Here is a 22,515-nt window from a genome sequence, read left to right as displayed (position 1 = left end):
CCTCCCTCCACCCCTCCTAGCTGTTGTTGGTCTCAGAGATCGATAGAATTCTAGAAATTACTAATTCTTTTAACGGGAACACTTTGCTAAAATCTCTATTCCCAGAGGGCTTTATTTCAAGGACCAGCTCTGCTTTTCTCCCACAGCCCAGCGAATGCATCACACACTTAGCTTCAGTTCCCATGGCAACTGAGGCTCATGATGTAGGGACTAAATATGAGACAAAAGGAAGCGGAGAAGTGCCTGTGTTCTCTGCTCCTCTGCGGTGCACAACAAGCCTCTATTACAGGAGAAAATGGAAGCTTGCGCAATTCCACCCTGCCCTCCCATCGCTGCTTAGTGGGGGCAGACAAGAAGGTACAGAGCCCTGAGGTGAATTTCTCCATCCGCACACTGCGGCAGAACGTTTTGCAGACCTCATCCCTGACTCCCCCTTACCAACAGTGGCTTCTACCCCCAAACTATGGCCGTCACCCCTAGCCCTCTTGCCTGTCTCAAACTGCTCCCCCCTCTCCACATCCTCTAGCCTCTGCCATATTGTTGGGGCTTCCAGTCAGTTTTAGGACGAAAACCTACATCCCAGCCTAGTTTCGGCATTTTCCCCCAGAGGTGGTCTTCAGTCCCCGCCACGGTGTCATGAAGGACATGAGCGTTGTCTCTCCTCTCCTCTCCTGCCTGAGAGACCTAATGTCCAGATGAGGGGATCAATCTGTAAGGCTCTCACTTCCTGCCTACTCCTAGTTCCTGGGCTTTACAGAGACAGACATGAGGGGGAGCCTGCTATTCACCCCCTGTGGAAAACGCGCCAACTGTTTCAGCGCCTCCTCACCCCCTACCATCTTGTCCTGAGGGGACAACTTTGACCTTGGTCTTCTTGCACCATTTCAGAGCCTGGTCAGCATGAGAGGCCTGACAGCTTGAATTTGTCACGAGACAGGGCACCGAAGCTGAGCCGAGTCCCTGGTTTCTCTTCCCTTTGCTCCCATGATTCCGGTATCTGTCTGGACGTCCATTTGTCCAGCCACACTGTGCTTGCCTGGCTTTCGACTGCCCACCAGACACTTCCCTCAGCGTGGACTTGGGCTCCCAAAGACCAAGAAACTCATTCTAGTTGAGCCACCTACATCCCTGGCTATGCCCTTCACACAAGGGGGCCACGCCAAGGCTTGTCACCATTTCGACCTTTGGGTTCTTTGTGAGGTTTCTAATCAGTATTCACAATGGGTGTCTGCATCCATCTTATGCACTCCCAAGATACCATGTGCCACCAACACCTTCATGTTTCACAGCCACTGAGTGACTCCAGGTCTGTGGCTCCTTTGGAGAAGATCCCAGGGAGGAACGGCATCCAGGAGGGCAAAGCTTACCTTGTCTGTGCTGCTTCATAACGCCGCCCCCAAATACAAGACAACCCTCCCAGGAGTTCAAGCTCTATGTGGGAAACAGACCTCAGCAAACAGTGGGAAGTGGCCAGCGTGATTAAACCAAATGGCGAGAAAGTGATGGCTATGTGTGTGTGTTCTCGGAGGCCAAGACCAAGCAGCCATCCTCTGCTCACTACAGGAATGCTAGCCCTCAGGAGAGACTCCATTTTCAGTCAGTCCAGGACCACAGCTTCCCTGCTGTGTCTGGAGAATCCCCCTTTCTCTCTCTGCTGAGGAGAAAGACCCCCTCCAACACTGGACCGTACTGCCAAACCTCCTTGTTCTCTCAACAGGCCATCAACCTCGCCTTCCTCTAGATCCAAGCATATGGACTTAGGGGAGCAGAAACACGTGCTTCCGGGACCGGGGATTATCCCCCAGCGAATGCATGTCTTATCTCACCCTGCCACTCCGGTTTACCCCGTGTTAATCATTCCAGATCTCGTAGATTCGAACCTCAGTCCTCAGCTCCATGCATCTCTGGCTCCACTAAGCTTCATCCTCAGTGTGGCCACATGCAGAAACGGGGTTGTCAGTATTTCTTTTTAAGTAGGGTTTCAGCAGGTAGCCTTCCTACTGTCCCTGATCTCTCTCTCTCTTCCAAAGGTTACAGCATGCAAGCGACCTCCACTACTCTGGCACCTCTCAGTCCCTCTCACCAGTGTTTGCTTTTTTCCCCATTAGCCTGCAGTTGTTCCCTCTCGATTTTAGGTTAGATGCTTCTCTGTCGTGCTCTTTGCTGCCCTTTTTGCCAAGTGTTTCTGCTAAGCTGATCAGTTGTCAGCCTTCCTCCTCCCCATTTGCCTCCCAAGTGTCCTGCATCCCCTTCTGGGCTCCAGACATCTTTACTTCATGATCCTGGCAGCTTGCATAAGAGCACTCCAGACACTGCCGTTCTGACCATTCTGTGCTCTCGTTAGCACGGACTATGACGACCACAGCAGCTCCCGGGGCCTGAGCACATCTTCCTGTGCTGCTTCTCCACACGTCTTGTGTTCTTGTGCACGCAAAAGTGACTTTTTATTCCCACCTCTCCCTTTCTCATGTTTTCTCCTCTAGGAGGAGATTCATTTTCCCACTGTGAATGTACGCACCGTGTACATCTGTCAGTTCCTACATCAAGCACTGTGTTTAGTTCAAACAACACAAACGCAGGCTTGCTGAACGGCAACAGCACCTTGTGCCTGGGCATACATAAACCTTCTTTAGAAAACCACTGGGGTATCATTCTTAGTGATTTGTTGATTTTTATTTCTGTGTATGAATGCTTGCCCCTGTGTTTATATGTGAACTCATAAGTGCCTGTAGCATCAGAGGCCAGAAGAGGAGGTCAGATCCCCTGGAGCTGGAGTTACATAAGATTGTGAACTGTCTTGTGTTGCTGAGAATAAAACCTATGCAGGAAAAAAAAGGTACCCTCAACTTCTGAGCCACGTCTTCAGATGGTATTCTCTCATGTTTTAAAACAAATTTTTCACCATCATGTTTTATTTATATTGTACCTCCTGGGGTCACGTTGAGGGCTGTGCCCAGAGTTTGTTTGTTGGATATTTTAACAGGTGATTTCCTTATTGATCCTTTGGGAATGTCCCATCATCCACCCAATTCCACTCATTTCCCAGTCCCTCCATATCTGCCCTTCACCCTGTTAGCATCCCCCACCAAAAAGAAAATTTGAATAAATGAAAACCAAACCAAACAATTCTACAAGAGGGAGCCCACCCGACACTGTCCCAGAATGCAGGGTTTGGATATCCCAGGGCCCTAGGATTGACCCAAACACCACTGGACAACCCTCCCCGCCCCCAATGAAACATGTCAGTGTAATGATGCTTTTTATTTCTGTGTATGAATGCTTGCCCTTGTGTATATACGTGAACTAATGATATTCTGCTCTACTCCTAGATTGGTGCCTAGATCAAAAGTCATAAGAGGGGCTTCATCCAGCAACTTCTGGAGACAGATGCAGAGACCCACAGTCAAACCTTAGACTGATCCCAGGGAGTCCAACTGAAGAGAGAACGGAAGGACTGTAGGAGTCACATGACTCAAGGACCACACAACACAACACACTGAAACAGCGAACCTGGCTCACAGGAACTCACAGACACTGAACCGACAACCAGGCAGCCTGCATGGGACTGACCTGGGCCCTCTGCATGTGTGACAGTTGTGTAGCTTGCTTCTCTTGTGGCTCTTCTAACAGTGGAAGCAGGGGCTGTCTCTGAGTCTTGCTCCCGTTGGGACCCTACTCCTCATACTGGGTCACCTGCCCAGCTTTCATATATGGGGAGGTGCTAAGTCTTTACTACAACTTGATATGCCGTGTTTTGTTGATATCCATGGTGGCCTGTCCTCTTCTGCATAGGAAAGGAAAGGAGAAAGGGTAGATGGGGAGCAAACAGAGGGGAGGTAATGGGGGAGGGCCTTAGAGAAGAGAAGGGAGGAGAAACTGAGGTTGGGACAAAAAAATAACAAAAAAAGACTTTGCTCTCTGTACTTCCTGCCTCTCAAACACCTCTACAGTTGTCTTAGTAACATTGGGAGCCAAGGTGTGTCACATAGGCAGAACGTATCCCCTTTTGTCCTATCAGCTTTATGTGCAATGTTCATTGCCATGGTCTGGTTCAAAGCCTCTGGTTTCTGGTCTATCATCATCACTAGACCCTCTCTGAAACTCCTCTCAGCAATCCGGAGGGCTCCCTGAGTCATGGAGATGCTGTGATTCTAGTTCCACAGGACCAGTTCCTTCATGTGGTCTAGCAGGTCATAGATTGGGCAGATGTAGGGTGGGCCAAGCTAAGGCCCTGAATGGGCCCCAGTTGTAGCTGAGCTTGTCAGACCTGGGCGCTAGGGCTGCCCCACTCAGGTGTGGGACAGAGCCAGCTCTCCTATGCCCATGCCATCAGGGCCAGGAGGAGTTGGGCTACCTCTCCCAAGTGCAGGGGCGGCTCACTGGTTCCCAGGTCATTGGGGCCAGCTGTCTTGCTGTAGTGTCCAGCAAGGGTCAGAGTCAGCTTTCCCAGGGGCTAGATAATGGCAGGGCCGGCTTAGCCTCGCCCCTGGATTTCATGGTGCATGGTTCTTATGGTCCCCTGTGGTAACCCAGGCCACAGATAGTAACACAGACCCCAGCTGCAGCAGGACCATGGCCCCAGACATAGCCCTCAGCTGCGGCTCTGACACAGATGTCACCATGACACTTGGTAGCTGGGCAGCCCACTCAGATCTGCATGGCCCATCTGCAGCATGGTCTGCAGACAGCATCATCCCCTCAGGTGGTGGCCTGCACCCCAGGCACCTGCGGGGACTTCAGTCACAACTGGAGCCACCCAGGGTGTCAACGCAGACCCTGGTTTTTGCAAGCCCACAGACCCAGATCTGGCCCCCAGGTGTAGCTCAGACCCAGATGTCATCATGACCTTGTTTGGCAAGCTCAGGTCACGCAGACCCACATGGAATCAGAGGCAGCAGGGCCCTCAGGCACCAATGTGACTGGAGGTGGCAACCCCGACCTGTGTATCCGTGCCACCTTTGGGGGCAACATGAGCCATGGGCATTCCCACAGACCTTGGCTACAGCACGACCGTGGACCCAGACATTGCCGTCTCCAACAGCTCGTTCCCGGGTCATGTTAACCTGCTGCAGCGTGGCTCTTGGACACCCACATGATCTCAGGACGAGAGACAGACCTGTTCATCCATTTTAAATTGCTGTGCACACACTGAAAACAGCAAGGAGTCTAATGCACTCTATGCTCAAATATCAAGTGTGCCTTAACCATTTCCAAGCCGCATCACACTGACTTTTCTCCTCATCCACATTCTCCCCCCTCCTCTTTGTCTCCTTATTCTGCCCTATCACAATCTCCTCTTGTTAATATGCAGGTCATATATTATGCATGAGAAATGTGTTTACGTTGTTTGGTTCTTTTGTAGTTGAAACGTAGGATTATCTGCGTATTCATTAATTTTCTGCCTGCTGGATATGTAGCAAATATTTTCCACCCATTCCGAATGCTGTCTCTTCACTCCAGTGGTGCGCTAGCTTTTGCTGTGGAGAAAGCTGTTTATTAATCTAACGCCACCCACCAAATATGTAGAACATTTCCTGAGCTATTGAACCTTTTAAGAAAGTTCTTGCCGGGCGGTGGTGGCGCACGCCTTTAATCCCAGCACTTTGGAGGCAGAGGCAGGCGGATCTCTGTGAGTTTGAGACCAGCCTGGTCTACAAGAGCTAGTTCCAGGACAGGTTCCAAAGCCACAGAGAAACCCTGTCTCGAGAAAAAAAAAAAAAAAAAAAAAAAAAAAACCAAAAAAAAAGAAAGTTCTTGGCTGTACCCTCTGGTGTGTAATTTTCCCTCTACCTTCCTCTGACATGTTCAGAATTTCAGGTCTCTTATTAAGTTCTTTCATGTCTTTAGAACTGATTTTTCTTCAGGATAATGTCAGGAATTCAATTATAGTCTTCTACATGTGTCTATCTATTTTCCCACAACTCCACATCAATGAGGATGCCTGCCTGTTCTCTAATGTATGGTTCAGCATCTTTGTTACAATGGCCACAGCAGCCACATGTTATGTCACATGTGGGCCCTAGCTTCACAGTTTTACATTTCTGTGTTTAAATAGGAGTTACTTTCTGTAGAAGTCAGGGAGCAAGAGTCGGTCTTGAGGGAAGGGGCAGTAAAATGCTTGTGACATGGAAGTGCCATTGGAGGAACACAAGGACTAGAAAGGCTTAAACAGGGACGGTGTCAGGGGCAATAGGGTTGAGAAAAGGGTCAACCGATACTTAGGACATAGGCAACAGCCACGCAGAAACTTCCTAAATTTAGATGGTAACTAAAGCTTTGTTTTCTTCTTGTCATTATAATTCCACCTTTCCTCCCTTTCTTTTCCTCCCTCTAAAGACGCACATATACCCCTCCTTGTTCTCTTTCAAATTTATGGCCTCTTTTTTCATGAACTGGTTTCATGCGTGTGCGTTTATGTATATACATATCTATTTCTAAATATAGCCCCTCAGTGTTTATCATGTTACTTGTACGTATGCTTCTAGGACTGATCATTTGGTATGGGACAAACAATTGCTGTGCTCTTCTCTGGGGAAGACTGTTTCTCCAGCTCTCAGTATTCCTTAGTTGCCTCATTGTTCTTTGTATAGGGCTGAGGCCTAGCGGGCTTCCCCTGTCCAGTTGGGCATGTCTGTTTTTGTCCTTGTTCAGCTTATGTTTGGGCAGTCATACTGCTGACATATTATGGGTAACTCATGGCATTACTAGGAGACAGAGCCTCACAGCTTGTTCCCTGATCCTCTAGTTCTCAGAATCTTTCTGCCTCCTATTCTAAAATATTCCCAGAGCCTTAGATGCAGTTGTTTTGCAGATGTATCCATTGGGACGGGCTCCGCAACTCCGCAGCTTGATGGGTTGTTGTTTTCTGTAGTAGTCTCTGTCTGTTGCAAAGAGAAAAAAAAAATGATGAGAGAGGACTCTACTATCTGTGAATACAAGGAGTTAAGAGCATAGTTAGGGATTGTGATGGTTTAGTAGAGTGGTGGTTGTGGGCTCCCCTCCAAGATCCATGACTTCACTAGCCCTGGGTAGTTGGCTAGGTTTTCAGTACCAGCCGTGGTTTCTCTCCTATTAAGCAGGCCTTAAGTCCAATTAGAGAGCTGAAATTTTTAAATGGTGATACCCTAAATGAACGAATAATGCTGCTCACAAAAACCATAGATTTTGAAACAAAAATCTCAACGCCAGTTGTGGGTTATTTCCTTCTGAGTTGTTGGCTAGAGGCTCCCAAACAATGGAGGGCACTGCCATTGTTAGGTCAGCCGCCAGAACTAGATGGGAAGACTACATCACTGAAGGAAGCTAGCGCTAAGCTGGAAGCTTCTACTCTGCTGGCTGGTGTGCACAGTGCTGGAAGGCCCCATGCAGGTTGTGGGGAAAAGCCATCAATGCCCTTACCCAACTCTGGATTCTATCCATGGGAAGAATTACATACGTGGAACAGCAGGTCTGCACTGCCATGATAAAACACCATGACCAAGAGCGACCTGGGAGGAGGAAGTCGTTTCCTTCTTCTTAGCTTGTAGTCTACCATCCATGGAAGTCAAGGTAGAAACCTGGAGGCAGGAACTGAAGCAGAGAACATGGAGTAGTGCTGCCCACCGATGTGCTTGCTCGTCATGGCCTGCCCAGCCTGCTTTACTGTTTTCACCTTTTAATGTCTTCTTAAGTTAATTGTTATTAGTTTCCTTTTTTCTTTTATATTTGAGATAATAGAACTCCAACATTTTCGTATTCACTTTCCTCCTTCCAAACCTTCCTGTATAGTTCTCTTTAAAATTCATGATCTGCTTTTTGTTAACTGTTATTTTACACACACACACACACACACGTCAACTGTACGAGGAGCCAACTATATACAAGCATGTATGCTAGTAAACATCTCTCATCATCCTCAGCAGGCCCACCATCATTGGCTACTGATTCTGCTCACCCAAACTGCATCTCACCACCTCTCTGAAACAGAACAGTCTTCCTCTGAGCACTCTGACCGATCTTGCATCTCCACATTGACTGCTGCCACTGCAAAATGTGCTGTCTTCTGGACATGATGTGGTGAGCAGAGTCATGAATTGACATAAGCTGTGTGTACCTGCAGAAGATCAAGTCAGCCCACACTCAGAGAGGGGTGCTCTTCTGGATTCTCTCCTTAAAGAAGAAATGCTATTGACAGCCAACAGCTGCAGGAAGAGAGAGAATCGTTGCTTTTTGAGGGTTTCCTTTAGGGAGCAATAACTGTGCTGAGAGGGTTACAAAAAAGAAGACATGAAGTTAAGAGGGGGCATGCTAGGAGCTGGGGGAACGTGACAGAAGTTGGAGAGGGAAACTGAGGATCACATATAATTATCTTTCATTGTAGCTATGTATAAAATTCCCACCAACTGTATACTGATCTATAAATAGACACACACACACACATAATAGAACATAAAATTCCTGGATGCCACGGAACTGTCTGTTTGGTGCCATGTTACCCTAGGGTGGAACACACCAAAGGGAATCAAGAAGTCCAGGTGAAGGAGGACCATTTCTTTGACTTTCGTTTGGTAATATCAAAAGGGTTTCTGTTTGACATCACTGTATACCTGCTGTTAGAAATTTTTCTTAATTACAGCAGCAAAATAAGTCAAATAGAAATGTACACCAATGAATTTTCTAGTGAGTATCTTTAAGAATAACCTAAAACTGCTCTCAGAAAGTGTCTTCTAATATGTTTTAGATTGCTGTATCTCTATTGCTTCCAATCTGTCCCACTGGAAGGCCAGACATTACTCCTTCTTCACTCTTGCTGGTACCGCAGCAAAAAAGCAGGATCACCTGAAAGAGAGAGCTGAAAGCAGACAGAAAGCCACAATCCACTGCCCCAAAGTCTCCACTCATTGCAGCAATAATGTGGCACTTTCAACTGCCCAAAATTAGCTCAGCAAACCCTATTTTCTGGACACCTGCTCCCCCATAGTGACTTGACTCCAGTTCTACATATGGGATAAGGAAGGATGCACAGCTCAACAAAGGTAAGCACTGACCTCAACCTTCTCACTGTCACGTGCTGCTCAATGGGCTATTTTGTACTGGACCAAAGACATGTCCTTGCTCACCTCAAAAACACAAACATACCCCACTCAAGCGCTATGACTCCATCTCCACATCACGAGATCCATTTAGACAGGGCAGCAACAGTAAGCAGCCAGCGCCAGAGCATACCTGCTTTCTGTAGGCACTATCTCCGTTAGATATTCCGAGCCTTGCAGAGACCGATGCTCATACCTTTCCTGATGCCAACACACTCTCAAGAGACAGTCAAGATGCACGCTTCAACCCTGGGAAAATGGGAAAATGCAACAGGATCCTGTCCAAAGTCAGTCAGTATCTCTTAAGTAAATGTCAGGATCTTTGGCATATGCAAACATTCCAGCAAACTTCTATGCTGCTGCCAGTGCCTTTTCCTAAGTCACAGGGATTTGGCACAGAAGTGTTCCATTGGCACAAGATGGTACCAATGAAGAAAACAGGTGAACAACCACACAACTATTTCCACATCACTAAGCAAAGAGTAAGGCAGCAAGAAATTGAGAATGGGGGAAAGTATGGATGCACAGAGAAAAGGAGAGGAAGGAAGGGAGGTGGAAAGGATGGACAGAAAAGAGGCAGTTTAATAATTGAAATTGTTTAAGATATATTGTTCTGAATTCTGTTTCATTTTTCCTTAGTTCCTTTTATGTAAAGTTCACATACAAGCAAAACTTTGTATGTTTATAAACACCAATAACTACACAAGTTCTAAATCTATAGGCATACAAAGGACTATTTAACTCTATCTGGCCCCTAAGGCAGACCACAAAGTGATGCGAGAGACAGGGTCATGAGATGAGCTTCATCTCTATCATGCTTTTTCTTTCTTTTTGGTTTTTTTTTGCAAGTTTTAAAAATCTAATATAATGACATCATTTCCTCCTCCTCTCTCCAGCCCCTCTCATGTCTGTCCCTAACTCTCAAATTCATGGCCTTTTTTCTTTATTATTCTTTTATATACATAAATATATATTTACATATGTACATGTATGTGTACATATATAAATAAATCTTCTGAGTCTATGTAATGTTACTTGTATATATATGATTTTCAGGGTTGACCCCTTGTGGATAAGAGATTGGGAGGTTCAGTCCTGGGGAGACTAATTCTCCCGTTTTTAGCATTCTCAGGTGCCTGCAGTTCTTTGTCTAGGGGTACGGTCCCATGAGATTTCCCCCTTCAAAATAAGCATGCCTATTGGTGTAGTCATTATTCAGGTTCATTTGGGCAGCCATATTTTTGCTGGTATCATGGTTGTAACTTCCCTGTCACTTCTAGTAGACACAATCTCACAGCAAACTTACCTGTCCTCAGGCTCTTGAAATTTCTGTGCCTTCTCTGATGTCCCATGAACTTTAGAGTTCGGGGTTCTAGGTAGATGGATCAGTTCAGGTTGGCACCTACCATTACTCGTTCTCTGCATTGTGACCACTTGGGGTTTTCTGGATTGTCTCTGTCTTTTGCAAAGGGAAGCGCCTTTGATGAGGGGTGAGAGCTACACATATCTGTGGGTATAAGGACAAATATTCAGAATGCAGTTAGGTTAATTACTGTTACCAGACATGGCATCAGTAGGTTCTACTTGAAGATCCACGAGCTCATTAGCAACAGGTAGTTGGTTGGGTTTCCAGTACCAGGCATGATTTCCCACTGTTTATCGGAGCCATAAGTCCAATTAGACAGCCGCTGGCTGCCACCAAAATATAACTGTCACTATTTCTAGATCTTACCAATGCTGCTCATGCTTTGGTCATAGGCCTCACAGACTGGTAGGACAGTTGACGGCTTCCCTCTTCCAGCAGCTTGTACAGCGCCTTCCATTACTGGGAAAGCTAGTCCTCAGGGAAGAGGCTTTCAGGTCAGCTTCAGCTCAAATCCTCTAAGTCCTGTGTGTGAAGAGCAAAGAGTCGTCAACACTAGGAATTTACTTCTCGGGGGCAAAGACAACTAGCAATAGCCTATATTGTTTTGGGAGTATCTTGGACTTCCCTGAACAACAACAGGAAAGGAGATTTCTCAGACTTTGTACTGGGGGTGGGGGTTTTTGGTCTATGATTCTTCGAGGAAGCATTAGTGAAAAGTTTCTGCACCCCGATAAGTCTCTCTCTGCTAATGCAATAATCCGAATCAGACCAAATCAAACTGAACTAGAAAAGACCCAGGTTTAACGGATACCAATGCTCCAAGATGGATTTCCATCCTCCTAGAGAGGAGCCGGGGAAGGAAGACTGGAAAACCATGTGTTTGTTCTCTGGGGGGCAGTTTAAATACCCAGTGGGAGTGGTCTGGAGAATCTCTGGGGAGGGGTCATCATTTGGCAGGCTGTCTTGGAGGTGGAGTTTGGGCTAAGGCAACTCCCAGGGGAGGAGGCTTGGGATGAAACTTCCACCCAGACATTCCAGACTCTTTGGGTATATGGATGCCAGGGGCTGGGGTGAAGCCTTAACACAAACATTCTAGACTCTTTGGATATACGGATGCCAGAGGCTGGGGTAAGGCTTCCACCCGAACATCCCAGACTCTTTGAGTATAGGGATAATCTGCCAGGGACTAGGATGAGGCTTTAACCCAAACAATTAGTACCCCAAGTGATATAACTTCACTGAAATTATTCACATATATAGACACATATACCGGCTGCAGATGAAGACAGAGGTCCTACAGATGAAGCCCCAGATACACTGCCCACTAGAATTTGGCCACAGCACCCTGGACCACTCCTCACTTGGACTGACTGTAATCATCTGTTCTGTCTCTTTAAGAGACAAGCCACGCCCACTCCCTCCCCTGTCTGCTGAGACAGGCTGATCTTCAGCTTCCAGCCTGAGTTCCTTCTCTCTTTCCAGTCTCCCTCTCGAAGAGACAGCTTCTGCCTCTCCCCACTTCTCCCCTTCCCCCTTCTATCTCTCCCCTCTTTCTTCTCTCCTCTCTCTCCTCCCCTTCTTCCTCTTCCCTTCCATAACCCCCAAATAAATATCCAACCTCACTCTGCATGGTGTGTCTATCCATGTCTCTGTCGCCCGCCACCGCGTGTCTCCCTGCTCAGGACCAGCCACAGCTCAGGGACCTGCATCTGTCCCTACCTGGGACTGGCTGCTCCCAGGGCCCACTGCCACCGCTTGGGGATCTGCAGCATTTCTGCTGCTTGACGCAACAGGGGATCTGCAGCATTTTTAATTTTTCCATTACACTGACACCCCTAGATTCCACCTCCTCTGAGCAGAAAGTAAGTAGAACAGTCAATACCCACTCCTCCAACAGCAGGCAGTATCAATCTTTGAGGGGGTGGTATGTCTTAGTTATTGCTCTATTGCTATCCAGGGACACCATGACCAAGGCAACTCTTAGAAGGGAAGGCATTTAGTTGGAAGCTCCTTTATAGTTTGAGAGATTTAGTCCAAAGTCACCATAGTAGGGAGCAAGACACCATACAAACAACATTGGAGCAGTACCTGAGAGCAATATCCTTATCTGTAGGCAGAAAAAGGGATACTGGGCCTGGCATGGGCCTTTGAAACCTCAACACCCACCCCCAGTGACACACTTCTTCCAACAAGGCCACACTTCCTAATCCTTATAATCCTTTTGAATAGTTGCCACTCCCTGGTGATTAAGCTTTCAAATATGAGCTTATGGGGACCATTCTTATTCAAACCACAGGGTATTAAGCATAGTTAGAGGGACAAGAAAAACAAAAGCAGGCTCTGTGAGATGGCTACTTTTTGTTCCCAGAGGACTCCATGAGGAGAAATGACTAGAAAGTCGGGGAAGGGGACAGGTATCTATACAGGACCAATAGGGGAAAGAAGAGGAACTGCTAAGTACCCAAGTCAGCCTCTGTTTAATGGACTTCCAGCTTTAGACTTCTCCCATCTTGACAGGATAAAGTTGTGTCTTCTGTCTTCCTAGTCATTCAATTCTTTGTTCGTGTCAGGGAGCAAATTCATCAATCCCCTAGACAGCTGTCACATCTCCATTACGACAAAGATGCCAGAAACACCCTGGACAAAGACGGCCTCTTCAACAAATGGTGCTGGAAAAACATGCAGAAGAATGAGATTAGACTCGTATCTATCACCCTGGTCAAAAAAAAAAAAAAAAGTTCCAAGTGAATCAAAGAACTCAATATGAAACCTGAAATGCTGAAACATATAGAAGAAAGTTGGGGCGTATCCTACAAGAGCTAGGTGCAGGAAATGACTTTCTGAAAAGGATTCCCTTTGCCCAGAAATGAAGGCCCAAAATTGACAAGTAGCACCTCATAAAACTAAAGAGATTCTGTACAGTTATGAAAATAACCAATTGGGTGGAAAAGAAACTCAGCTAAACATCTGACCGAGGATTAATACCCCAAATACATAAAGAACTTAAAGAGTTACCAAAACAAATGAGCAATTAAGATAGACTATGAATCTGAACAGAATTCTCACAATGAATGAATATGGCTTAAAATGTTCACAATCTTAGTAACTAGGGGAATTCAAATTACAGGTCAGATTTCATCTTACCCCAGTCAGAATAGTTAGAATCAACAAAACAACCAACAACAAATACCTTTGAGGAATTTAAGAAAAGGGAACCCTCATTCACAGTTGGGGGGATTTGAAACTGGTAAAGCCACTCTGGAAACAATTTTAAGAATTCTCACAAGTCTAAAAATAAGTCTAACATATTATAAAACTACAGCACCCCTTGGCATATGTCCAAAAACCTCAACATCCTGGTCCATAAATGCTTGCTCAGCTTTGTTCACTGTCGCTCTATACACAATAGCTAGGGTAATGATTTGAATAGGTATGCCCCCATAGACTCATGTCTTTGAATAATTGGCCCAAAGGGAGTGGCATTAGGAGGTGTGGCCTTGTTGGAGGAAGTGTCTCACTGTGGAGGTTGAACTTAAAGTCTCATATACTCAAGCTATGCCCAGTGTGGGACACAGTTGATTCTGCTGCCTATGGATCAAGATCTAGAACTCTCAGCTCCTTCTCCAGCACCATGTCTGCTTGTACTCCATCACGAAGATAATGGTCTAAACCTCTGAAACTATAAGCCAGCCCCAATTAAATGTTTTCCTTTATTAGAGTTGCTGTGGATATTGTATCTATTCACAGCAATAGAAACCCTAACTAAGACAGGTAGGAAATCCTAAATGTATGTAACTGATGAATGAATAATGAAAATGTAGACACTATATGTAATGAAAAATTAAATCGTGAAATTTGCAGCAAATGGAACTATAAAATATTATATTGAGAGGAGTAACTCAGACCAGAAAGACGCATGCTGCGTGTTCTCTGTTATCTGTGATTCCTAGATCCAAATCTTCAGATGTGACTATGTAACCTTGAGTAATTGCAGTAACCGGGAATTTTAAGAAGCACATGTGGTGGCGGACGATCCCTACAGAGGGAAATAGCACGGCATGAGTGCTATGTAGAGGGAAATTGGAAAAACGAGGAGCAGAGTTTTCATTGAGGAAGGAGGAGGAAAAACAATGCAGAAGGAGAGGGCACAAATAACATCAAATATTTGGAAAATTAATAGTGAATCATATTATGCTGTACTTACCTAAAATTCCATAAAATACATTTCTGTAGACATATATGATGGTTTCAATTGGTACAAAAACTAACACTATGGGGAAACGGGATTATTGGGGATATAGGAAGGTTGGATAGGGGAGCAGGGAAACTCATATCTTAGTTAAGGGAACCACCTAAGGGTTGGCAAGAGACTTGAACTTGGTGTGGCTACCAGATGCCCAGGGCAATGTCCCCAGTTAGTTCCTTGGACACCTGAGGATAGGGAACCTGAAATGATCCTATCCTATAGCCATACTGATGAATATCTTGCATATCACCATAGAACCTTCATCTAGCGATGGATGGAGATAGAGACAGAGACCCACACTGGAGCACCGGACTGAGCTCCCAAGGTCCTAATGAGGAGCAGAAGGAGGGAGAACATGTACAACGAAGTCAGGACCACGAGGGGTGCACCCACCCACTGAGACAGTCGGACCGATCTATTGGGAGCTCACCAAGGCCAGCTGGACTGTGACTGAAAAAGCATGGGATAAAACCGGACTCTCTGAACATGGCGGACAATGAGAGCTGACAAGAGGCCAAGGACAATGGCACGGGGTGTTGATCCTACTTCAGGTTCTGGCTTTGTGGGAGCCTAGACAGTTTGGATGTTCAACTTCCTAGATCTGGATGGAGGGGGGAGGACCTTGGACTTTCCACAGGGCAGGGAACCCTGACTGCTCCTGGGACTGGAGAGGGAGGAGAAGAGGAGTGGGGGGAGGGGGAGAGGGGCGGGAGGAGGGGGAGGGAAATGGGAGGCGGGGAGGAGGCGGAAAATTTTTTTTTCTTTCAATAAAAAAAAAAAAAGAACAAATTAAAAAAAAAAAACTAACACTAATCACCCTGGAGAAACTTGGTGAAGGGACTGTTTCTCAACATAATATGTTATTCATCATAAAGCTAAATGGATGAAAGTTGGACTAAGTTCAACTGAAATCAGTACAAAACAAGGGTATCCATGCTCCTCACTCAAATTCTACATAGTACTTAAAGTACTAGCTAGAGCATTAAGACAAATGAAGGAATTGAAAAGAAGTCCAAGTATCCCTATTTGCATATTTTTTTTTCTGCAACTGAAAGACCCTAAAGACTCCCCTAGATCTGACAAACACTTTCAGCAAGGTGGCAGGTCACAAAAATCAACATACACAAATCAATGCCCTTGCTATATACCAAAGGCAAACATACCTTCACAATATCCTTAACTTATATAAATAAAATACCATGGAATAAACCTAACCAATTGCGTCTGTTTAAGTAAGAAATGTCCCCCATAGGCTCTGAATTTTGAATACTTGGTCCCTAGTTGGTGACACTATTTAGGGAGGTTGAAGAAGTATGGCCTAGTTGGAGAAAGTATGTTACTGTGGTAAGGCTTTGAGAGCTTAAAGTCTTGGCCTGCTTCCAAATTGCTCTCTGACTCTTGCTTATCGCTAGGATGTGAGCTTCCTGCTCCAGCTGCCATGCATGATGCTGTTATGCCTCCCTGCCATGATGGATTCTTTATCCCCGTGGAACCATAAACCCAAAATAAATTCTTTCTTCCATAAATTACTTTAAGGAGTAGTATTTAATCACAGCAACAGAAAAATAACTAATACATCAAGGAAATGAAAGATCTATAAGATGAAAACTTTAAAACAATGAAGAAATTAAAAAAGATAACAGAAGATGGAGAGACCTCCATGAATATGGACTGATTAATAGGGTTAATATTATAAAACAAAAAATTGGCCATCCTACCAAAAGCAATCTACAAATTCATTGTAATCGCCACCAAAATTTCAGAGGAATTGTTCATGGATAATGAAAATGCAATCTGAATTTCATATGGAAGTACAAATGACCTTGAGTAGCACAAATAATCCTGAGCAATACACACACTACTGGAGGTATAACCATGCCTGATTTCAAAGATTTCAGAGCCACAGTAAAGAAAACAGTATTGTACTTGACACATAAACGGGCAAACTGAAGACTAGATGAAAGAACATACACCTACAGCCATCTGATTTTCTTCGATTTGTTTATTAACTGAATGTTTTCATTTATTTTGTATCCTGACAAGTTTCCCCTCCCCCTCCCTCCATTCCTTCTGTCCATCTCTCCTTTAACTCCTTCCCTCCACCACCTCTGTTCAGAAAAGGGCAGGCCTCCCATTGGTGCCAACAAAGCAGGGCATATCAAGTTCAGGTAGGACTTTAAGCTCCTCCCTTTGTATTAAGGCTAAGCAAGACAACGCAGCATCAGAAACAGGCCCCGTATCCACTGCCAGGAGTCCTACAAGTAGACCAAGCTGCACAACCGACACACACATGCAGAAGGCCTAGTCCAGCCCCATGCAGGCTCCCTAGCCCAGCCACCTGATTTTTGACAAATGTCAAAACTAGACATTGGAGAAAAGACAGCATCCTTACCAAATGGTGTTGTGAAAATTGGGCATCTAAATGTAGCTAAAATTTACTACTTATCTGTCAGCGTGTGCAAAAATCAACTCCAAATGGATCAAAGATGTTAACGTGACACCTGAGCCCCGAGACTCTGAAACTTCTGGGAGCATCCACACTTCAGGATAGGCTCAGACAAGGACTCTCACAAAACAGAAGCAACAACCAACAAGTTGGACTTCATCAACTTAACAGGTGTCTATACTGCAAGATAAACTTTCAATTAACTGGAGTCATACAGAATCTGAGGACAGAGGCATGAGTCTTCAAAAGTACATGTTACAGAGAGTTAGTATCTAAGGTACATAAAGAACTCAGAATATTAAACACCAAAAAAGCAAACTCAATTTTAAAATTGGCTATGGAACTGAACAGAACACTATCTAAAGAACAAACACAAATAGTTGAGAATATTTTTTAAAGTATTTAATACACTTAGCCATCAGGGAAATGCAACTTAAAATTACATTTAGATTTAATCTATCCTATTCAGAAATGGCTAAGAAAACAAGTGACAACAAAGGTTGGTGAGGATGTGAGAAAAGTTGAGGCCTCACTAACTGCTGTGCAAACTGATAGAAGCAAGAGTAAAATAGTTTAACTGGAGTTGCCCTGCAGAAATGAATGTCTCTCCCAGAAGCCAGAGGTTGCCAAATAAAATCCCACAGTCCCAGGCATGAAATTCCTGCCCTCAAGCCATTTGTCTGGATTGTTCCAGATATCTCTCAAACAATACAGGTTGCTGCGATAGCTCTTGGTTGCCCACTAGAACTTGGTGGTAGGAGCCTAAGTGCTGAAGACTGCAGATTTGGAGCCTAATAGCTAAAAAGCCACAGGATTCCAAGTAATCAAGTTGGTACTGAGTAGGGAGCTTCCCCCCTACTGGCTAGCTTTCATACTAATGAAAGCTACTGCACAGGCTTCTGGGAAAGAGAAGCTGTTAACAGCCCTACCCAGCTGCAAACCCTGAAAGCTATGATAATGACCAGCCTGTCAAGGCAGAGGTACAGTGGTAACTTAATGTAAGGCATCAAGGAATTAAATTACCGGTGAAAAGTACAAACAACACCAAACTGAAAGGAAGTTGAACTGCGGCATTTATATTATCTCTGTGAAGGAAAGAACATCTCCCTTTGAATGTTTGTCATTTTATTCTAAGAAAAGTCAATATTGCTACAAAATCACTAGTGGATTTCTTGGTATTTACATGGCACTGAAAGGTACTTCATAATTATATAAAGAATCACTATAGTAATCAAATAAGTTAGACACAAAGATATTACTTTTCTAGAGGTATACATCAAAGTGTAAGTGTGGCAGCATTGTGTTCAGGGTCATTTCAAAAAGCATTGGAAATACCTACTATTCTTGTTTTCTCTCGTTTTCAAACATGCCAGAGGCTGTGCACTTCAGAGAACTGCTGTACACATGTGTCTGGCCTGGCACAACATGGATGCTGCTAGAACCACACTGCTTTGCAAGGTATGACTTGTCTCTGTATGAGTGTACCCACTCCAGAGTTCCATGCGATTCTCCGTCATCGGGTCTATGACCACACTGGATGCCTCCTTGCCCCCATCTCCATAACTCCAGGTTTAGGAATCTGAATCTGTCTCTCTTTCAATCTGTCAAAGGAGGAGGCCACTTCCTGTCCCCTCAGAACGGTACTGACCAGTCTCTCAGTAGTGTGCTGTTCATCTACTCTTCTATAATAGATGACGCCTTAACTAAAGTAAGTGAGTAACGGCCAATGACTGTGTTTCAAAAGGCAGATAAGCAGGGCATGGCGGTACATGCATTTATTCCCAGAACTAAGAATTCAAGGCCTGGACTGTAAAATGAGTTTCAGGCAATCCAGGGCTACATAGTGCAACCATATATTTTTAAAAATAAAACAGGAAAAGTATCTCGTGTTACCAACCTCATTTAAAAAAAAAAAGCTGAAATCACTATGCAATATGAATTTCACTGTGTTTAACATGCACTTTTGTTTTTAAATTATTTGCAACTTTTCTACCCTAAAGCCATAATAAATGGTGTGAACTAAAGCGCTCAGGGGAAAATCCACATCTACTTTAAACACTCTACAAAGCTAAGGACAGTTGGAATGTTGCAGGACCAAAGCCAAATTATCTTGGGCTACCACAACTCCTAAACAGAGTTCCACCCAATAGATGTGATTCAACATCCTTGTGACCAGTAGGTAAATCCCAAAGCTAAGAACAGTACCCGAGGTCTAGAGTAGAGCTCCCCACCCACTCCCTCTCCACTCCCTCACTATAACCACTGCCAAGGAAAGAAACCGGTCTCACCTCAAAGTTAAAAAAAAAAAAAGTGTGTGGTTTTTCTGGAGTCAAATATGAGTTGCCATGGCACAGGAACAGAGATTTAGATCTCCCCAAAATACCATGTTCTAATGAGGTAGCAGTTTCATACACTTTATCACTTTATAGTGACAGAAGAAATCCATAAATCAAGATACTTTTCCAAATACATCAGTGGGCACATAAGGCAGATAGGTTACAGCGAGATTGAAAGACCCCTGCTGTAGGCCTTCGATGCCACCGAACAATACTGCCCACCTAACAATACTGCTCAGCGAACAATACTGCCCACCGAACAATACTGCCCACCTAACAATACTGCTCAGCGAACAATACTGCCCACCGAACAATACTGCCCACCTAACAATACTGCCCACCTAACAATATTGCTCACCGAACAATACTGCCCACCTAACAATACTGCCCACCGAACAATACTGCTCACAGAACAATACTGCTCACCGAACAATACTGCCCACCTAACAATACTGCTCACCGAACAATACTGCCCACCTAACAATACTGCCCACTGAACAATACTGCTTACCGAACAATACTGCTCACCGAACAATACTGCTCACCGAACAATACTGCTCACCCTTTGGTTGGCTTTATCTGTTTGTCAGGATGGTGGGTCTACAGAGGGGAAAGAAAAGGCCATTTAGTAGGCTAAAGATCACCCAAGATAAACTGTAATTAGGCCCTGGAATGGCAACATTCCAGCCTCTCCACATCATTGAGGTAGGTTGTTTTGTTTCTTTGTTTGTTTGAGACAGGGTTCTCTTCACAGTCCTGGAACTCACTATGTAGACTAGGCTGGCCTCCAACTCACAGAGATATGCCTACAATTGCTGGAATTAAGGCGGACACCACTATACCCCACAAGGTTTTAAACAGTCAATAAGCCTTTGCAGACTAGGCTTCTTCAAAGAATTCTCACATCTGGCTATCTGAATGCATTTGAAAAAGGGTCCTCAATTAGGATTTCCTTTGTCTGTTACTATAAAATTTCATGAAACCATCACCACATCTTAACATGGTATTTAGGGTAACCCAAATCTATGTTCCAGGGTCAGGGTTACTCATCTCCATAATAAACTCTCTTCTTCCCTTAGAGGTAAGAGTTATGTTTTTGTGGTGATAATGGATAATGGATAGATATTTCACTGAGTATTACATAATAAATGAATAAACAAAATTTCACACACCTAATAAATATATTCAATATTGATTTCAAAGTATGAAAAATACAGTTCAAGAAAAATAAAATGTACCATTAGGAATGAAAAACTTGTAAGGAAAATTATAAGATACTATGGTCATGGTGACTGGATACCTTATCTGGATTTCAAATTTTATACAGTGATGCTAACTGATGTCTATGAATCAAACAGTATATGGCCTCAATACAAAATCAGATCCTTACATGCCAAGACAACTAATAAAGAGAAAATATGAGTAGTTGAAGTTACCCAAAACCAGATATTGCGTTTTAGTAAAAGAACCCTGAAAAAACCCTCATGAAAATCCCATGGAATCTATAGCATTTAAGGGAGAAGAAAAAGAAGTGTGGGGGGGGCGGCAAAAGGAAACAGGTAAAAAGAAAGACAGCGTCACTTCGTCGCATTTTTTTTCAAGCACAAAGGGCGGGGGAGAAGGCAGGCAGCAGGCGGCAGCAAGGAGCAGCACTACCATCTACCGGCGAGAAAGAAAAAAACCAGATCCAACCACAGGGAACGAAAATCTAACTTTTCTTCCTTCTTCGACCCACTGCCCAAGTGAGAAAGGATGTGGCAGACAGGCGGCATAAATGAGGGGGTCGGAGACTACAAGATCTCATGCACTAAGTGCTCCGGCCTGGAGAACATGCCTGGAAACGCAGCCTTTAGTCCCGCCCTTGGAGCTATAGCAACAGCAGCAGGCCATGCCAGAAACACAGGAAGTACACAAGCCAGCAAGACACTGGATTGGTGGGCTTTGGGTCTGCACAATGATCGGATGTGAGGTCGTGAGCATCAGCCCTCACTTCTAGACCCTAACAACCTACCTCTGAGCCCACGTGAGTGGGCAGGCTGCCACTGCAGTCTTTCCTTTTCAAGGGCCTTCTGCTTATCCATTCTAAAGTCTCCCCACCTGCAACCGGGCCCTGGGCAGCACAGGAGACAGTGCTTTTCTGTGCTGTCCAGGAGTGGCCAGTCGCCAGCACGCATCTGAGCTGGGCGGGAGGCCTGCCCCTAAGAAAGCATTGCTTATATAAACAAAAGAGGTTGCATCCCCTGGCCTATATGATCTCTAAGCTTTTCTCTGTGTTCAGTGCTCCAGAAAGCAAAGGAAGCTGGGAAGACAAAGGAAATTAGGAAACCGAGTAAAGTTAGCATTCCTTAGGCGTACTAGTCACCCCAACTTAACCTCTAAGCTCCAATCCACAGCACTGACAAGCTACTGCACCACCCTTTGACTTAAGCAATGATTTGTAAGGAAACGTCAACCTTTTAAAAATCTCATTTGCTGCCTGCAAAATAGCCTGTGGCTCACAGAAGCAACTACAGAAGTGCATCATTGAAAACTAAGTTTCATAGAAATTTCAGTCCTGTTTTGTTAGTTTTAAAAATATGAATATATTTTCACATTGTTTCATCTGTGTGTATACACATTTTTCCAAATAGCTCATCATATTTTTCCCATGTGTAATTCCTACTCAAATGTTAAAAATTGTTTTGTTGCAGGACCCTTTGCTTGCATGTTTGAAGATGCAGAGAAACTCTCCCGATTCCAGGGCTTAAAAATAATCTTACCCACTATACCATCATGTGACTAAGGGTTGAATATGTACTTCTAAGAACCAAAGCTTACATGCTTCGGGATGCAGGGAGACACCAGAACAGAGTGAGGGGGAGGCCTTATGTTGTGAGCTGACAGTGGCGCTCCAGAAGGCTCTGCCGTTGTCTTACATTTTAGTGTGGACAGATTGTTCAGGTCATCCAGGGCAAGGTGTCATGTCAAAGGGAAAAACGGAGTGACTCAAGTTTAAGGGCTATTCATCTGACGCACAGCAAAGAGGACAGTGAGGCAAGACCACACCAGGG

At 44.7% G+C, this 22,515-nt stretch overlaps 1 protein-coding gene across 6 annotated transcripts in view; it reads right to left on the bottom strand.

Annotated features, from left to right (window-relative positions):
• Positions 1 to 5,767: 5,767 nt before the first annotated feature.
• Apoo (apolipoprotein O) overlaps positions 5,768 to 22,515 on the bottom strand; it is an 85,095-nt gene continuing 68,347 nt past the window's right edge. For 4 of the 6 annotated variants that reach the window (XM_057759076.1, XM_057759080.1, XM_057759081.1 and 1 more), the window contains 4 exons: positions 12,899 to 13,106; positions 10,804 to 10,959; positions 10,378 to 10,578; positions 5,768 to 9,320 (listed from right to left, as the gene is read on the bottom strand). The gene's annotated coding sequence lies outside the window, so the exon portion shown is untranslated. Of the gene's footprint in view, positions 9,321 to 10,377; positions 10,579 to 10,803; positions 10,960 to 12,898; positions 13,107 to 19,976; positions 20,066 to 22,515 lie in introns of all 6 variants that reach the window. The other 2 variants (XM_057759079.1, XM_057759078.1) reach the window with 2 other exon arrangements.

This window comes from Chionomys nivalis, chromosome X (genome assembly GCF_950005125.1).
Source record: "Chionomys nivalis chromosome X, mChiNiv1.1, whole genome shotgun sequence".
In the NCBI taxonomy this organism is placed as follows: Eukaryota; Metazoa; Chordata; class Mammalia; order Rodentia; family Cricetidae; genus Chionomys; species Chionomys nivalis.
Note: the sequence above shows the minus strand (reverse complement) of the source record. Positions and strands in the feature narration are given on the sequence as shown.